The 18,996-nt window shown below is 32.5% G+C and overlaps 1 protein-coding gene and 1 long non-coding RNA gene across 2 annotated transcripts in view; one reads left to right on the top strand and one right to left on the bottom strand.

Moving 5' to 3' along the window:
- Positions 1–18,996, bottom strand: part of LOC139485827 (uncharacterized) — a 971,519-nt gene that overhangs the window by 170,432 nt on the left and 782,091 nt on the right. The gene's annotated exons all lie outside the window — the stretch shown is intronic.
- The window catches only part of LOC139485663 (caspase-3-like), a 34,480-nt gene continuing 24,566 nt past the window's right edge, over positions 9,083–18,996 (top strand). Inside the window, exons 1-2 of the mRNA XM_071270294.1 lie at positions 9,083–9,201; positions 14,130–14,223. The gene's annotated coding sequence lies outside the window, so the exon portion shown is untranslated. The remainder of the gene's footprint in view (positions 9,202–14,129; positions 14,224–18,996) is intronic.

Below are 18,996 nucleotides of genomic sequence, written 5' to 3'. Positions count from 1 at the left end.
ATCCACCAATGGTTTTGTTTAATAAATCCAATGGTCAGAGAACTTTTATTTTACGACAAAACATAATTGAAATTGTATTTTCCTCAAGATGATTTCATCTTCAATATGATTTGCTATTCTTTCAAGATTATGGCTTGTTTTCCCTTCTTGTTGCGTTCTGTGTCGCTCAGTCTTTTGTTTTCTATGTTGTGTTTGGTTAACTGTTGTTTTTCTTTTAATTGTTGCACATATAAATGTCGGTATGTCATCGACTTGTGAGTTTGAATATGTTGTCTCTCTTTTGACGAATAACTAAATACTGGATATGTCTTGCGTAACTGATGAAAATGAATGTGAAAGTATAAATGATACAAAAGACGGCAAACCTTATTATCCATGAACATATTTCTAATTTGAGCTTTTAAAACCGGTTACGCAAAGGAGTGATGCTATGCTTAGAATATCAACTCCGAACAAACCCAGCTGTATAGTGTTTGCAAAACTACATTTATTTATTTACTAATAACTGAAGTTACAACAAATTAGTGGGCTCATGTTGATTCAGTGCCATATAAGTGAGAGGTTCGGTTTGCTAAAACACAAGTTTAATCCACTATTTTCTACCTAATGTGGCGTTCACACAGTGCCGATTATTGCTCCCGTTTGTGATCAGACAGCGCTTAGACACGGTAAGTAAAAAAGTCGGATTACTATCCTCAATGATCTGGAATGGCATATTATTGCCTTAAGATGGGGTCACACATTCACGATTTTTGCTGCCGTTCTTTTTAGGAGCATTCCCGATAAAAATTGTTAAAAGTCTGATTAATGCGGAGTTCACATATTACCGATTATTGCTCCCGTTTGAGATCAGACAGCGATACGACACGAAAAGAGAAAAAGTCGGTTTACTATCCGCATTATCTGGAATGTCCTATTATTGTCTGAACGCAGTCGTTTGAGTACGCAACAGATTCCTAAGGGTCGGGAAGGGTCCGAATAGTTCGGCGAAGCACCCCGACAGTAAGGTGCGTCCCGTAACATTCGGGGAAACTCAGCCGATTTTGTCTAGTCAGATTACAATCGTGTCTATGTCGTGACAGATTCTGCTGTATCGGATCAAAATCCTTACAATATTCTGTGTATTCTGGACGGTATCCTGTGAAACGGGAATGATCTGGAGAAATTTTATATCGCTGTTTTTCTGCCGATTGAGTTCAGAATGCATCCCGATCTTGTCGATTCCGAACCGTTTTTCCGAAACCGTTCCGGAACAGTCCCGTTATTAATACGAAATTCGTCAAAGTCATGACAATAACAGAATACAATACCACTAAGACCAGACAAAGCAGTTTGCAATGCGATAGAGCGGACCGTGATAGGATTACGTTCCGACAGTACCTGATAATCCCGAGTATGCCGACAGTCTTCGAACAGATAACTTCCGTCAGCGTCGGTTCACTGTCTGTTCACTGTCTGATCTCTTTCGGATTACATTCGGTAGGATCGGGACACAGTCGTGACAGACTCGGTCATATTATACAAGGCGAAAGATACAAATTGGATAAGTAGCGGATTGAGAACGGGTTTATCGAGATAAATTTGCTTGAAAACGGTTGAATATCGACGCTTTCTGAACAATATATGATTGTTGTCGTGATTAAATTATTTGTTTTACAAATTTTAATAAAAGTTTGAATTTACATCCACGATTCACAGGATCTTCATCAGACTTTTGACAAATTTTAATCGGGAACGGTCCTGTCAAGGACGGCATTAAAATCGTGAATGTGTGATCCCAGCTTAAGATCTTGTAAATCGTGAATGTGTGATCCCAGCTTAAGATCTTGTAAATCGTGGCTGGAAATTGAAACTTTTATAAGTTTGTAAAAACATTTATTTGATCACGACAACACTCAGACATTGTTAAGGAAGCGTCCATATTCAGCCGTTTTCATTCGAACTTGTCCAGATTATCCTGTTCTCAATCCGATTCTAATCCGATTTGCATTCATGGTTGAAAACTACCGAATCTACCCCGACAGCATCCCGATTCTGCCGAATGACATCCGACAGATATCAGACAGTGACCATACAGTGAACCAAGGTTGACGGAAGATATCCGTTAGAAAATTGTCACCATATTTTGGATGATCAGGTACTGTCGGAACGTAATCTAGCACAGTATGCTGTACCGCGTTGTAAAAGGCTTTCCTGATTCAATCGTATCGTGTTCTGTAAGTGTCGGGACTCAGACGATGTTATAATTGCCGAATTTCGTATAAATAACGGGACTGTTCCGGAACTGTTTTGTCAAAGACGGTTCACATTCGGGATGCATTCTGAACTCAATCGGCAAAACATCAGCAATTAAAAATCTCTCCAGGTCATGTCCGTTCCTCAGGACACCGTCCACAAAATACAGAACATTGTTACGATTTTGATTCGATACAGCAGAATCCGTCACGACATAATCACAATTGTAATCCGACTAGACAAATAAACATCGAATGAGTTTTCCCGAACGTTACGGGACACACCTAGCTGTCGGGGATGCATGGCCGACCTCTCCGATCCGTAGGAATCTGTTACGAACGTACACTTCAGCGTTCAGGCAATAATAGAAAATTCAAGATCATTGATGATAGTAATCCGACTTTTTTACTTTTCATGTCTTAATGCTGTCTGAATTCAAACGGGAGCACAAATCGGCACTTTGTGAACCAATCATTAACGCTATAATATACGTTCGTATCGAAGAGGTCGAATATGCACCCCGACAATTAGGTGCGTCTCGTAATATTCGGGAAAACTCATGCGATTTTGTCTAGTCGGATTACAATCGTGATTATGTCGTGACAGATTCTGCTGTATCGGATCAAATTATCAATTAGAGAACTATTAAAGATATATGATATGAAAAAAATAACTGTATTGATACAATGCATACAAGTAGAATAGTAGACGTGACTATTGAATCATAGATTTCGCTTTATCAACTGACATAAATAGATTAGCCCTAATGCAGTTAAATCAACATGTGCATTAAGCTGGGGTCACACATTCACGATTTTTACTGCCGTCCTTGACAGGACCATTCCCGATTAACATTTGTCAAAAGTCTGATCAAGATCCTGTGAATCGTAGATGGAAATCCGATTTGTATCTTTCGCCAGGTAAAATTCGACCGAGTCTGTCACGACTGCGTCCCGATTCTACCGAATGTAATCCGACAGAGATCAGATAGTGACAAGACAGTGAACCGACACTGACGGAAGTTATCCGTTCGAAAACTGTCGACATACTCGGGATGATCAGGTACTGTCGGAACGTAATCCTATCACGGTCCGCTCTATCGCATTGCAAACGGCTTTGTCTGGTCTCAGTCGTATTGTATTCTGTTATTGTCGGGACTTCTCCAGATCATTCCCGTTCCACAGGACACCGTCCCGAATACACAGAACATTGTTAGGAATTCGATCCGATACAGAAGAATCTGTCACGACATAGGCACGATTGTAATCCGAATAGACAAAATCGGCTGATTTCCCCCGAATGTTACGGGACGCACCTAACTGTCGGGGTGCTTTGCCGAACTATTCGGACCCTTCCCGACCAGTAGGAATCTGTTACGAACTAAAACGACTGCGTTCAGACAATAATAGGACATTCCAGATAATTGAGGATACTAATCCGACTTTTTCACTTTTCGTGTCGTATCGCTGTCTGATCTCAAACGGGAGCAATAATCGGCAATGTGTGAACCCCGCATTATACATGATATACCGACGATGCGACGTTGCATGTTGATACTGATACTGATTTGTAGTACAGGGGCAAAAAAGCAAACAGCCTTATTTACCCAGTTGTAAGTAATCTGTGTGGGAACAAGAAAATACTTATATAAAAAAGGTATTTAACCAGATTCAGATGTAAAAGACAAATGTTTACCAATTTCAGGTAAGTATTTTAAAAAAATCCTAAAAATCCGTTTTAGTAGATTGCAAATTACTATTGATTTTTCAAGTCACTTTAATTTTTGAACTCTAAATCTGCACTTTTGTAAATAATGAATTACATAAATGGTTCATACCCTTTTTTACTTAACAATAACAAAAATTAAAAAAAAAGTAACGAAATAGGAATAGAATTAAAAATCGAAATTCGAGGTTCCATATAGATTCTAACACTGCATCGCGTGTAATAAGATATTTGTCATCTCGAGACAGTTTATTATTCAAAATTTAAATTAAAAACGCGAGCCCCGCCGAGCGTTTTAAATATTTAAAATTTAATTGAGAGTATTACACGAAATTCGGGGTTGAATCTGTTTATCTAATGTTTTTTAAACAATATACAGGCACACTTAGTCCTTATATTCAATTGATTTGCAAAAAGATGTGTTCTTTCTATGTGACGTCATCAGTCATGGTCGCTTATTTCATGCCTTCACATTAGAAAATTCAAAGGAAAGCAAAAAATAATCAACATGTCGGGAAAAGAATAAATCGTGTTAGAATTTCAGAAATTACGTTATATTACTGAGAAATATAATATTCCCAATTTAAAAAACAAACGATGAAAGATTGAAACTGATCTTGAATACCATTTGTTTATCATACGTCACGTTATTCAGCTATTTGTATCTTCAGTTTACCATGAGTTTTATATATGAGAACATTTTTAATTTCGTTAAAATCTAAATGGTCAAGTTTCATGTTATAATGCCATTTTGATAATTCCACGAAAAACATAAAAAATATTTATAACTCTTCAACGAAAAGACTGTATAATTCGAGGCGTTTTTTTTTACCGATGTATATAAACCGATCTGCCATGAGTAAGAATTATTCAACGACGTATCCGACACACGTTTACATAGAAGTGATTTAAGATAATAATGTTGGATGTATTTGATCATTCCTTTTTTTTTTCAAATCAATAATTCAGTTTTTATTTTGCTCTGCAATAAACAATGATAAAAATGAATGTGCATTTGTTAAAATACATTTAGGGTAAATGTTCGTATTTTTCTAATTTTAATTCATAAAATTCATAATGTTTTTGTTTCTATTGTTTAGTAAAGATATTATATGGGTACAGAACATCAACATTCTAGTAACATTACAGTACATGTGATATCAAAGGCATTATAGATCACTAGATATTATATTACATATGTTTATCTGACTGCAAGCTGGGGTATCTATTTTAATTTTCTATAATCGTTTGAAGCGGCGCGTTACGTTTGCGCGGATTCGTCCTACATTTGCGCGAAAAAAATCCACGTTTGTGCGACAAAACTCATTACGTTTGCGCGAAATTTACCTGTTGAAAAGTTACTACATTTGAACGGATTTATACAAAAACATGAAAAATAAATCTTTAACTTTAAAAAAAAACTTAATATTGTTTAAATAAAATGAAATTAATTTAAACAAATTTACCTTATATAAAAAAAAGATAACAAGATGGACTATATTATCTATGAGACAATGTGCCAGAGTCTTTTCATAGCCATTACAATGAACAGTTTCATTCAACTCATCCAACGATCTACACTTTCGTGAGATTATTTAGGCGACTACTTACAGTAAAATTCGCGACAGCAAGAACCAAGCCCTTGTAAAACGCAAATTCAATTTACCGTTCAACAATTTCTGAAATTTCCAACTGGTGAAATTTCCCGTAAATGCGATCTCAAATCGATAGGGTACAAGTACCAGGCAATGACTGATCTATAGATGATTCTCGTATATATATCATCTCCATGTATACTGCGTTTTATTCATGACTGTGTACGTTGACTGTTCTTGTTCATGATAATAATAATAATAAAATAATAATAATAATAATAATAATAATAATAATAATAATAATAATAATAATAATAATAATAATAATAATAATAATAATAATAATAATAATAATAATAATTGTATTTAAAGAGAGTAACTCATTTGGATTAAACCAATTTTCAATAAGGCTCTCTACATACAATAATATCAACTACATGAATAACACATAATTAATCTACTAATATACACATGTAAACAATAGATGTATGTATATAAACAAAATATGATTACAACAACAAAAAACACCTATAGTATTCATTGTGGCTTAACTTTTAAATTTGACACTTTTAAAATTATAATGACTTTGAAGTATTTGATTTTAAAATATACTTTTTGATTTTTTAATTTCACTGGATTATGAATTTCAAACTTTTGGACCACTATAAAAAAAACTTGATTTGTATAATTCTGTATTTGATTTAGGGACAATAAAATTATTCGATGATGATTTAATAAATATTTTGGTGCCAGTGTATGTTTTGATTTATACTATTCAAAAACAATAATCGAAAATTACAGGTAAAAAGCCTCAAGTAAACTACAAGTAAATTCGCGCAAACGTTATACCTTTTATTCGCGCAAATGTAATGCGTGTCAATTTAAAATCCGCGCAAATGTAGGTCGCCCCGTTTGAAGAATGTCCTGTTATGTATTATTGATTTTGTTTATCCCACCCAAATATCTAATTCCCGTCGTCAATGAATAGCTTAATTTGATTTTTCTTCTAACTAACAATTATCATGATTATGTTAAATGTATAAAATATTAAAAATTGAATTTATTTTGCAAACGTTACCTGATCTTCCTTTTCGGGTAGCTTTTGAGTAATTTTTTTTCAATTTCATTTCCATGCAAAAAACATGACATTTGTATCTCCGTTAGATTCATTAAACAATTAGTTTTTTTTCTCAATCAGGCGTGTTAGTAAAGTTTTATTGAAGTTTCCGGTGTAATTTATACAGAATTGTAATATCATTATTATTTCTGGACCGACAGACTATTGAATGATTTACTACTTAACAATAACTGCTACCTGTGTGCTAAAACATTAACGGCTAAAACTGCAAAGAATGCAAAAGATTACCATAATTAGAGGGTGAAGATATAAATGGAAAAAAATAATCTATTAGTCGAAAGCGGGTAACATATTTGGGAAAAAAACGAAAATCCAAAGACTAATCGATATGAAATCCACATCAAACCAGAAATGACTGTTGTTTTTCAGTTAGTTAAACCTGCTTCATATTTCGCATACTTAAGTACAAAAAATGTAAGTTTCGGTAATAATTTCCGGGTTTTCACAATCAAAGAATAAATGCCGATATTCAGGAAACCGTCATTGGTGGAAATCCGTGGTCAACCGTGATTCAGATGACATACTACGGCCAGCAAACTAAGACTGCCTTTGTTAAATGTTCAAAATGCCGACTTAACCTTCAGAACTTGATCAATAGTGTCTTTTTAAGCAGCAGCACTTCATCGGAAGATAATCACATTTGATTGAATAACTGTGACAATCGTCATCCGTCAATTTAGATATTTTGGCTGTAATATTTGGTTTATTTTGGTGTTTATTATAAGTTACAAAATGACAAATGTTTCCTGATCAAATTCATTGATACAGTTAGTAACATACGATGTTAAGTGAGCTAACATTTGAAATCATTTTTTTTTTTAAATATTTAGTAATCAACACCATTTTTTAAAAAGTCATCTGTACCCAAAATTCAAAACTCGAGTATATAATATAGAGTATATAATATATTGCTTTAAAAGTAAATTAAAGCAATTTGTATTCTATTTATAGAGTTGCATTATACTTTTATTTTCATTATCCATCTGTTGTTTTCTTCAAATGTATATCTGTTATTACACATAACAGATATACATTTTAAGAAAACAACAGATGGATAATGAAAATAAAAGTATAATGCAACTCTATAAATAGAATACAAATTGCTTTAATTTACTTTAATTTGAAATTTTTTACTTACAATGGCAATACCTATCTGATAAACGTTCGACACCATAATTTTCCAGAGTATATCACAACCAGGTCTCTGCTGCAATGAAATCGTATTTATATAATTAAAAGCATATACATTCTTACTCTATATTCTGTTACTCAAATAGATTATTTTGTAAGGTAATAAAAGAACTTACAAAAGCTGCAATGTGTTGAAAATAAATGTACGCGTTACCATACATACAATTTATCCCTTTTGTATGATTATCAGGGTTATTCCCCTCTTGTTTGTATAGCGCATTTAGCATGTTTGTTCCAAAAACCCATGTTGTACACAGAATGATCATACATCATATGTTTCAGTTATTTGATTACAGTTTCAAATTATTTAAAAAGTGAATTAACAAAAATAATGAACTCCAAGGGAAATTCAAAACGGAAATTCCATAATCAAACGGAAAAATCAAAAGCACAAACACATCAAATGAATGGACTACATCATATTCCTGACTTGGTACAGACATTTTCTTATGTAGAAAAAGTTGGTGAAAATCTTGTTTGAATGCGCTAAACCTCTCACTTTTATGTCAGTCGTATAAAATTCTCTTATATTAAAATGTTATCGAGTATTGTGGGTAAGCAAAAGAAATTGTAGTTTTGATGAAATGAAGTTTTACTTAGATAGAGCGCTTATATTTAAGAAGAAATTTGTCTTGTCTAGCGTTGACTTTATTGTTTGGTCTACTGGTTTTGTATTTTTTTCACGTTTGATGGTATTTTTTTTCTTTCAAATGTTGTTACCTCACGCATGCATCACCAAACAGGTATTTATCCGAGAGGATGATGCAATACGATTTGTACCGCTTTAATTTGCTTGGAATGTTATATAAACCCTTTTGTGAATCTAGTTATTGTATAAATAACATTAAATTCAGAATTCGTTATCTGCAAATGTATATCAGTATATATGAAAGTGCCTTTGTATGGATAAATTCATTATAATAGTTTTGTTGTAAAATTTATATGACTGAAATGAATATATATGTTGAAGGTTGCAAAGTTTTTACATATTACTAAGAAGTAAAAAATAGTTGTTTATCAACCTGTTTACAAAGAGATTTAAACAGAATACAATACCTCGTCTGAATATCACAGTCTAAAACGACATTTAAGTTATTTTTTTTTACCTATACAGTATACATGAATACATACATATATATTATCATTAGGTTGCAATTTAAAAGGTTAAATTATGAACCGTAATGATTCCCGGAAAACATTTCTGAAAGATTTCTTTGTAAAGATTATATCCCAAAATAATACTATATAAGGTCTGATTTACTGTACTTCAGTTTGTCTAATGTCGTTTTTGACACGAATGTGTATGCATGTATATACGTAAGTAAAACTAATTTGTATTTTGCATTTTACTTTGAAAATCTTGAATTGTATCTGCTATCACACATTTTTCTTTAGGTTCAATAGTTATATATAACGTATACTGTAAATCGGGGTACATTTGGTAAACCTCGTATACAAATTCTAACTGATATTTTTGTTTTTATTATTATAATTAGGGAAGATGCGCAGGCACAAGAAATAGTAGGTTTATTATACATGTTTAGTATTAAATGTGAGAAAGCATACCATCAAGTGATGATTTTTTTTTTAAAGAAAGAGTTGAGATATTTTCCACTTAATATGAATATAACATACCGAATTTGGCAGTTAAAGGTCATGTAAACAATCACGTTTGTTTTCAAAGTAACAATATTATTAAAATTGTTGACTCATATAAAATGCTGCAAACTTATTTTCTGATTTTGCGTATTTGGATATATAAAAGTGGGAGTATGCTATATTTAGAAATTGATAATGGATTTTATTTAAATAGTCGTATTAAGAGTGTTCTATTGACGCAACTATTGTTTGAGACTACACATACTATCTTAATCATTCGAACGAATACAATTTGTTAAAGTGGGAAATATTACAGCTGGTTTTCTATTCGTTCTTTTAGTTTGTATGGTCTAAAGTTTGGTCTTGTCAGTTTTCATGGACCTTCCCCATCTTTGCATTTACATTTGAATTCGTTTTTTTTTTGTTTTGTTAATATTTGTTTAAAGGACATTCTGTTCCAAAATAAAATTCGCATTCCTATAGAAATCAACTTCTTGTTGCCAACCGTTTTCCTACCCAGGTGAAGCAGCCTTTTTAAGGCATTTTCTGATGAAGAATTGAAAGAGGCTAGCACTATCTGGTTTATTTTGGTGTTCATTATATGTTACAAAATAACAAATGTTTCCTGATCTAATTCATTGATACAGTTAGTAACATTTGTTTTTTTTTAATTGAGCAAACATTTGAAATTTTTCTATTTTTTTAATATTTTGTAATCAACATCAATTTTTTAAAAGACATCTTTACCAAAAATCCAATACATTTGAAGAAAACAGATGGAGAATGAAAACTTAACTTATACTTAAATGTATAATGCAACTCTATAAATGAAATACAAATTGCTTTATTTTAATTTTGAAAATGTTTACTTACAATGACAATACCTATCTGATAAACGTTCGACACCATAATTTCCAAGAGTATATCACAACCAGGTCGAAGCACAGCTCTGCTGAAATGAAATCATATTGATATAATTTAAAGCATATCCAATCTTACCCTATATTCTGTTACTCTAACAGATTATTTTGTAAGGTAATAAAAGAACTTACAACAACTGCAATGTGTTGAAAATTAATGTACGCGTTCCCATACATACAATTTATCCCTTTGTATAATTATCAGGGTTATTGTCCTCTTGTTTGTTTAGCGCATTTAGCATGTTTGTTCCAGGAACACATGTTGTACACAGAATGATCATGCAACATATTTTTCAGTTAGTTGATTACAGTTTTTAAATTATTTAAAAAGTAAATTCATAAAAAAAACTCCGAGGGAAATTCAAAGTCCCTAATCAAACGGAAAAATCAAAAGCACCAACACATCAAATGAATGGACCACAATTATCATGTTCCTGACTTGGTACAGATATTTTCTTATGTAGAAAATGTTGGTGAACACATGGTTTGAAAGCCTAAACCTCTCAATTGAATGTCAGTCGTATAAAATTGCCTTATATTAAAACGACTGAGTATCATCGTGAATATTAAAGGATAAGCAAAAGTGATTGTAGTTTTGGTGAAATGAAGTTTGACTTAGATAGAGTGCGTATATTTCAGAACAAATATTTCTTGTCTTGCTTTGACTTTATTGTTTGGTCTACTGGTTTTGTCATTTTTCCATGTTTGATGTTATTTTTTTCTATGAAATAGTTTTACCTCACGCATCACCAAAAAAGTGTTTATTCGAAAGGCAAAGAAATTTGAACCGTTTTTAATTTGCTTGGAATGTTATATAAACCCTTTTGTGAAATTAATTATTGTATAAAAACATTAAATTCAAAATTTGTTATCTGCAAATGTATATCAGTATATATGAAGGGGCCTTTGTATGGATACATTCATTATAATAGTTTTGTTGTAAAAATTATATGGCTGAAATGAATCTATATGTTGAAGGTTGCAAAGTTTTAACATATTTCTAAGAAATGTAAAAATAATTTTATATCAACCTGTTTACAAAGAGATAGGAGATTTAAACAGACTACATTTAAATTATCTTTTACCTATACGGTATTACGTTGCAATTTAAAAGGTTAAATTATGAACCTTAATGATTCCCGGTAAACATTTCTGAAAGATTTCTTTGTAAAGATAATATCCCAAGACATGACTATATAACGTCCGATTTACTGTACTTCAGTTTGTCTAATGTCATTTTTGACACGAATGTGTATGCATAGATATGTAAGTAAAACTAATTTATATTTTCATTTTATTTTGAAAATCTTGAATTGTATCTGCTATGACACATTTTTCTTTAGGTCAAATAGTTATATATAACGTATTCCTTTAAATCGGGGTACATTGCATTGGGTAAACCTCGTATACAATTTCTAACTGATATATATATTTTTAAATATTATTATAATTAGGGAAGATGTGCAGGCATAAGAAATAGTAGGTTTATTATAAATGTTTAATATTAAATGTGAGAAAGCATACTATCAAATGATGATTTTTTTTTTAAATAAAGAGATAAAGAGTTGAGATATTTTCCACTTAATATGAATAAAACATACCGAATTTGGCCTTTGAAGTCCTTGGAAACAATGACGGGTTTTTTTTCTTGAAAGTAACAATTTTATTAAAATTGTTGACTCATATAAAATGCTGCAAATTTATTTTCTGAATTTGCGTATGTGAAAATATAAAAGTGAGAGCATGCTATATTGAAAAATTGACAATGGATTTTTTTTAAAGTATTAAGAGTGTTCTATTGACGCAACTATTGTTTGAAACTTCACATACTATCTTAATTATTCGAACGAATACAATTTGTTAAAGTGGAAACTATTACAGCTGGTTTTCCATTCGTTCTGTTAGTTTGTATGGTCTAAAGTTTGTTTTGTTAATATTTTTATAAAGGACATTAGGTTCCAAAATAAAATTCGCCCCATTCAATAGGAATCAACTTCTTGTTGCGAACCGTTTTCTTACTCAGGTGAAACAGCCTTTTTAAGGGATTGTCTAGGGAAGAATTGAAAGAGGCTAGCATTATCTGGCTACGTTCCGCAATATAGATGACCACATTGTATAGTTAAAACTTCTGTTGAAATCATCTACCACCTTTTGATAATATTTGTATCACCTTCAAGAGTTCAGGATTTGAAATTTCATGATGACGACCATTCAAAATAAACGCTAAGAAACCTTGTGTTGATTAATTCTGTTAAATGCAATGTACCTTAATGAATTTTTTTTTTAATTTTGTTATTGGTACGGTTTTTCTATCAAAAGATACATTTGTGAATTTGGACTTTTATTTTATTTTAAATACCTAACTTACCTACAAGGCAATATTCATGATTAGCATGTAAAGGAGTATGTTCGATAAGGTCCTAAAATGACCCACTTTTTAGCGTAAATTTCAAATTCGGATTTATTGACCAATATCACGATAAATTATAGCTAATACATTGACGAGATAGGATATAAGCAATTTTGTTTAAAATTTTACGTTTCTGCGTTTCATTATGACGTCACAAGTTGTACTCATATTGATTTTTCACGAACAAAATCAATGAAAATGGGTAAATTTCCAAAGACTATTTGACAGGAAACATAGAGCGCATACGTCGACACCAAAGATCTTTTAAAATAATGTTTGTGAAGACATTTAACATGTCTTATTTGAATATTAAGCTTGTCGACGCCTGCGCTCTATGTTTCCTGGTCCTTTATTTGATTGAAATCCCGCTTATTTTGTCAAATTTCACAAAAATCCCTTATCTTGACCGTTTTGGAATGTAAAAATCGTTGTGTTAGAATTAAACTTTCACAAAAACAGCTTTGTTTAACTTTTTCACATGTCTTTAAGGCAACTTATAACAATTTTTGTCTTGTAACCATGAACTTTATAATTGGGGCCAAATATGGCACTTACCGAACTTACTCCTTTTAAGTTAAGAACTTAAATCTATACTTAAGATATAATATCAGAAGTTGATCAACGACATTTATTTTGTTAAAAATTTGATGGGACGTATTACCTTTTTGGAACAATGCTATATTATTTACCTGTTTATTCCGCTTGTGCAACTTATATATCCTAAACAAAGATTACAAGGAATAATAGTGAATCGGCGCTTTACATAAAATTTGAAATCATTCAAATTCCTACTAATACCTTTTTATTTTAAGACAAATCTGTTGTTCAGTGGTTGTCGCTTTTTGGACGAATCAGGTGTGGTTCATTGGTGTTTCTCGTTTCTAGCTTTTTGTTTACATATTAGACCTTCCGTTTTGTCCGTTTTTATTGTTTCATACTAGTCATTTTGGAGCCTTTCGTAGCTTTCTGTTCGTAGTAAGCCGACCTCTTTTTATGCATAGTGACTTAGATGGAGAATTATCTCATTGGCACTCTTACCACATCTTATTGATAGAGATGGCTTTAGTAAGGTTTTGCAGATCTTCTATGAGTATTTACTTCATGTCAAAGCTTAGGGACCAGATGAGCATTTCGACAATCAATGTCTCCTAAGTGATGCTCGAGGCCAAACATTTAAATGTTTATTTATGGTGTGTAAAGATATAATATGATCACTATCTGACGATATGACTGATGTGTATATGTATACATTTTTTTCTCTTTAACATGCGAGATTAAACATATGTTAACTATGTAGGGATGCATTTTTATTTTAGAAATAAGACACAAGTATTTTAACAACAATCGAAGAGGGAATTACAGTATAAACTGCTTACAGATTCCAGTGAAAATATACAACGAATCATTCAAGTACGTAGATACAATCTGTCTCACCTTGGTAAACACATTGTGTATTTGTAAAACAAAGTCGGGTTCTAAATGTGAGAGTACAAATAATGCAAAAAGGAAGAATTGTATATTGAAAATAAAAGTCGTTACGCGTAGTTTATTTTAACGTGTATTATTTTCAGTTCATGAAATGCAATTCCGATTCACACTGTAAGTATTCAAATTTGAACTAGATTCTAGAAATTTTGTCGATATAGTTAGCAGATTGTCACTCTTTAAAAGCGACGGCCCTAAAAGGAGGACTTTTTAGAGCCCTGGTGAGACTAGGTGAGCGACACAGACTCCTAGGGGTATGCAGTTTTAAAATACCGGGATTCACCACAATACATAGTATTAACTTTTTAAAACACAAAAGTAGCATGAAATGAAGTTGAAATCTGATTATGTTCTAAAGACCGTTTTATAAAGGATCCTTTAATTTTCAGTTTACACTGGAAAGTTGTGGTAGAACATATTCAGAACAGAAAATTTATATTGAATCGAAAAAAGTTTCGTTTGATCTAAGTTGTTATATGTTTTGGTGATCGATTGGGAATATATGATATAAGTACTGCACTTAATAACTGTTGTTAACTAGAAAAAGTCATGTTTTAAAGTCAGGGGTACCTTTTTGTTATACCTAAAATGGACACCTAACGGAAGCATACCGGATAAAACGGATGAATGATATACGGAAAAATCAAAGGCGACAATAATAATACATGTAAATCGCATATATGATCAAAATGTTTCTGTGTAACTGGTTTTGGTTTATTCTTCAAAATTCCGCCAAAAGGCAGTGCCTGGCCTGAATAAGAACTGCTTGCTTGTGAAGACGTGCCTTTAAGAAATCTGACATACCAATAATTGTCATTTCTGACGCGAAATTTTCGATTTGCATTTATCCGTTTCAGATCCGTTCATCGTCCGTTTTATCCGTTATACATCCGGTAGAAGTCCGTTTCTCATCCGTTTTATCCGTTAAACGTCCGGTAGAAGTCCGTTGGTGAATTTATCTTCCAGACCTCCAACGGATATATAACGGACACGTAACGGATACAAAACGGAAACGAAACCGAACGGATTGAAAAATAGTTATCCGTTAGGCGTCCGTTCGAGCTATCCGGTAAGGTGTGACCGAGGCTTTAAGAAGATTCCACACAGGTAAAGCCGATTTTTAATGAATATAGGTTCATTATTTTAAAACGTTCTTTTTAAAACAATTCTTTTTTCAGTAAAATGTTTTGGGAAATGAACCGATCATTGACCCAATGATTTATAATTTGTACGCCGGATGCACACGTCGTCTTTATAATTGTCATCAGTGACACTCAAATCAACGTAAATCTTGTATAGAGTACAAAGGACAATATAAAAAAGAAGATGTGGTATGATTTGCCAATGAGACAACTATCCACAAAAGACCAAAATGACACAGACATTAACAACTATAGGTCACCGTGCAGCCTTCAACAATGAGCAAAGCACATACCGCATAGTCAGCTATAAAAGGCCCCGATAAGACAATGTAAAACAATTCAAACGAGAAAACTAACGGCCTTATTTATGTGAAAAAAATGAAAGAAAAACAAATATGTTACACATAAACAAACGACAACCACTGAATTACAGGCTCATGACTTGGGACAGGCACATACATAAATAATGTGGCGGGGTTTAACATGTTAGCGGGATCCCAACCCTTCCATAACCTGGGATAGTGGTATAAAAGTACAACATAAGAACGAACTATGAAAATCAGTTGAAAAGGGCTTAACTCATCAGATGGACAAAAATACAAGTGGACGTGGCCCGGTACTTATACATCCCGACACAAAAAGACACAATGAACAGATCTGAGAGTACTCGCAGTTATCTGACAGTTAGTTCAACGCCACTAACAACTAATAAAAAAATCAACGAGATTTATGCATCTAAGACTAAACAATATCCATTTGTATTCAAGGGGCATCAGCTTACCAATTCCTTTTCACCGATTTGACACAAATTTGATATACTAAAACTTTGACTTGGTACAGGCATTTTCATATGTAGAAAATAGTGAACGAAACCTGGTTTTATAGCGCTAAACCGCTCAACTGTGTACGACAGTCTCATCAAATTCCGTTATATTTACAATGATGCGTGAACTAAACAGACACACTAAATAAAATAGTCAAAATATGGATACAGCCGTCATCATCGTGTTACAATTTTAAAAGAAACAATTTAACAGAACACAAAAGCATCTATCAAATTAAAAACACATTAATTGCTTCGCGTGTCTGACGTCAGAAAATGTATACATCACATATTTTTGTCGTTCAATGTTTATTCAAACAATTTTAAAATCTCACATGGGCAATGTTAGCATACAGGGTTAAAAAATCAAAAGGATGAAAGAATTAATTTCATAAATGGACCGAGATTTAAAATAGTCCAAAAATTCTATAGAACTTAAAAGAATCTACAAATGGTTCATTCCACTACGCGATAAAATAATTTTGACGTTTGTGGTTCAACGTATTTTCTAATTTATAATAGAAATATAACATAATGACATATAATAGAACAATAACATACCGACAGGATCTTTTCAAGTACAGAGTCACTTTATAAAAACCAAAGAAACACAAAAGGTCGCATATACAAAACACACCAGCAAAAATGAAAGATAATACAAACACATATACGGGATGTATAAGTGTTTCAAAAATGCAGTTTAGGCATAAGACAATATTTGTAATTTATCGTTGAATTGTAATCCATGATTAATTACCCATTTGAACAATACGTTAACGAAAACTACATATAAAATCATCCTTTTATCCTCGGTTGTTACGAGACGCGTTAATTGTTGCTAGGGTGCTCTCTTCGAGGTCCGCGCTCTTAGTAAATAAAGACACTGGTTTATATAGTGCGAGTTCGCTCATTTAGTAATTGACCGTCGACGGATGAACATCGGAAAGTGAATACCAGCCAATAAAGTAGTTTAAAGGAAAGTTTGTAAACCTAGTTTGAGTTGAAAGCTTGCGGTTTTGAAGCAAGCGGTTTTTTGAAGTCTTTACGATTGTGGCAAGCTACCGGGTTGTTCCGAAGCTGTAATTTCTCTTGGGAATGGTCGCAGTCCCTCGAACAGATAGCTTGTAATAATGGTGACTTAGGTGCTCCGGAGACTAGGTGCTTCAACACTAGTTGTCTCAGGAACTAGGTGCTTCAGAGACTAGTTGTCTCAGAGACTGGGTGTCTCATAACTAGGTGTTTCAGGAACCTAGGATTTTTGAAGCTTGTTCTTAAGTTTAATATAATTGTTTGTCAAATCAGTTGGGACCTCGGAGTCAGTGAAAGGATCAAGGATAAATTGAGGTTCTAGTTTTCAGACTACTTTTTGATACAAAGTTATTTGTGTAAATAGTGTTATTTCTTTGTTAAGTTTCAAAGTTGGTCTTGTAGTTTTAAGTAAAGCCTCCAAGTTGTAGTTAGGTTTTGGAGTTAATTAAAAGATTGATATTGGAGTATCTCAGATTCTGTGAAAACGGATACGAACATAAAGTTCATAAGCCAAACACGTTACATAAGTACCGAACCACGTTAAGAAAACAATTCAACAGTAAAGTAATATTAAAAATAGAACAAAGACAAATGAAAGAACAATATTGCACGTTGTTAAGATGATAAACAACGTCAGTACGCATAATCTATACATCAAGACCATCATGTATTATTTGTGATGTTGATACGGAATATTTATCTTTTTTCTCTAATTGAACTTAATTCGTAATTAGGTCTACTTAATTTTATGACATGTGAAAACAAAAGTATATTTTCTGACAAGTGTCAAGATACACAAGTCTAATTGAACTTAATTAAGTCTACTTAGCCAGGTCAGTTTTTACTTTTGTAAATGGGTAAAACACTAGAATAGAGTCTGATAGAAGAAAACCTGTAGTTGTCGTCGAAGGACACAAATTCTGTCATGCATTTGTTAAACAAAATCGAGAAATTAGATGGAGATAAAGTTAAGTCGTGTTGTTGTAGACTATGAACATGGGAATCTTGTATAACTAGTTTTAGTTTGGAATAAGATCGATCATGTTTTCGAATTGTTTGAACTGGGCTCATCTTCAGCCTCGACCATTTATCTTTAGAAAGCAATGGCATGAATTTAGATCACATAACGATTAATTATACTAGATACTTTACAATATGAACCGATGCTCGGATACAACATTGAACTGCATTTATATATCCCAGCTGCAATTTGATGCTGAGAAGGACACCAATAATAGATATTGGGTATATTTATATCAAGGATACAACATTTCATCTCAGAAGTTAACCAGCCAAAAAATTGTACACACATTGGTCGCTACACGATCTGCAACAAACTGGGAAACCCGACACTCTATATGGCATAGGCTGTTATATAACCAAAGTTGCATTTTCATTTTTGTACAATATTCTGTTACAGTGTAATTTAAATTTGCTTCGATTTATCTCGCATTTTTGACGGACACCATGAATAAGCAATTATAATATTATTACAAACGTTAATTTCTGAATTTGCAGAATTTTAAGTTTTTGCATTAACCTAAGATTCTACGATTTTTTTGAAAATTTAACTATTACTCGTTAGAACTGTTTTAGTGAATCAAAACTAATGTCTTCCCTGTAGAGTCGAGGGGTTAGGACATGAGTAACATAATATATGGTACACTTAATTGGTCTAGTCATGATATAAAATTATTAAAGTAT

The sequence above is a fragment of the Mytilus edulis genome, chromosome 1 (assembly GCF_963676685.1).
Source record: "Mytilus edulis chromosome 1, xbMytEdul2.2, whole genome shotgun sequence".
Lineage (NCBI taxonomy): Eukaryota > Metazoa > Mollusca > Bivalvia > Mytilida > Mytilidae > Mytilus > Mytilus edulis.
The sequence above is the reverse complement of the archived record's forward strand: the minus strand, read 5'-3'. Positions and strand labels throughout refer to the sequence as shown.